Here is a 1,640-nt window from a genome sequence, read left to right on the forward strand (position 1 = left end):
GAAATATTACAGGCTGTGTGTTTTGCAGTGTCTCCAATTAATTTTTGACCTTGGTGCTGCCTGGGCACAAAGAGGCGAGTGAAGGGTGGAGATCAGATTTAATTTTGAATTTCCTGACTGCTGCTGGTTTGTATCTCAACTTGAACATTACTTAAACATGTTATTTTTGGTCAATGACTTTTTATGCAGCACGCTGGGCAAATGTAATTAAGTGAGCTAAGTTTTGTTCTCAGCTGTCTTCTGAGTTCTTGTATGGGAACTTGAAGTCTCAACAGGAAACACCTGTATAGTAGTTGTATACCAAGCCTTCCCAGAGAATTAATATGTAACATTGTTCCTGAGCCTCACAGGCCCTTCCCCGAATAGAACTGCCCGGCTGTATTTGAGGGCTGTATTTTTAATTACTAGTGAAAATCCAGCCTCTTGGTTTGGAAGCGAACCTTGTTATAAGGGTCTATTAGGCTTAGTTATGTCAAGGGTCAGCCACATCATTCATTTATTTCATCATTAAATTTTAGAAAATTTTTGCTCAACGAACCTTTATTAAATACCTACTCTGCATGAGGATTGTGGAGGTATACAAAGAGAAATCAGATGTAGATCCCACTTTCAAGAGAGATTAACAAGAGAAATGCTATCATCTTGAATGGGACTCAATTAATTCCTTCTTAGAGACAACCAGTAGATATTTGGATAGGCTGTGAAAAAAAAAAAGTTAAAACCACATATGACCTTCTGTTTTTGGCAATGTATGAATTCGACATGATTAAAAAACCTCAATAAAAAATCTAGAAGTGAAGGATAAGTATAACAAAACTACACTTTGAATTTCATAACTGAGCTCCTGATGAAGTTGGAGGATTTCTCAGCGACAAAAAGACTAAGATAGTGTTGAAAACAAAAGTGATAATTCAAATTGAACACGAGGCTGTAGTCATCCAGTAAAACTTGCCGATTTGCCTCATTCAGAGGTTTGGGTTTCAATAGCTTAGTGGGCTCAGGAAATAAGGCCTTGAGCCCAAGTAAGATGAGGCTTTGGAACTGAAATCCCAGCATAAAGCTGAAGGTCTTGAAGAGTTGCCTCCATAGTGAATGGGTGGGCCAGAAAGCTTATCTGCTACAGGAGGGAAATGGCAGGGATGTTTATCAGAGTCAACCTCAGCTCAGCAGAGGGAAAAATAAATTTTCCCCAAGAAACTGCAAGCACAGATTGCCCTCATTTAAGTTTAGCGTTTGAATTTCCCACAACAGAGATATCTAGACAACATCAAGCTAAGAACTCAATTTAAGGTGATGAGAAATTGACAGTGTCTCATTGCAAACACAATTCCAGTCAACAGTGATACATGTTCAATCTAGACCTCACAGCATCCCCACAGATAAAGTATCAAGTTACAATAAGAAAACTAGTATTTGTATCCAAAATATACAAAGAACTGTTAAAAGTCAACAATAAAAAACAACCAATGCAATTAAAAAATGGGCAAGAGATCTGAACAGGTGCCTAACCAAAGAAATTATACAGATGGCAAAAGAGCTATGAAGAGATGCTCTATATCATATGTCACTAGGGAATTGCAAATTAAAACAACGAGATACCACTACACACCTAATAGATCGGCAAAAATGAAAACATTGAC

The sequence above is a fragment of the Equus asinus genome, chromosome 11 (assembly GCF_041296235.1).
Source record: "Equus asinus isolate D_3611 breed Donkey chromosome 11, EquAss-T2T_v2, whole genome shotgun sequence".
NCBI lineage: Eukaryota > Metazoa > Chordata > Mammalia > Perissodactyla > Equidae > Equus > Equus asinus.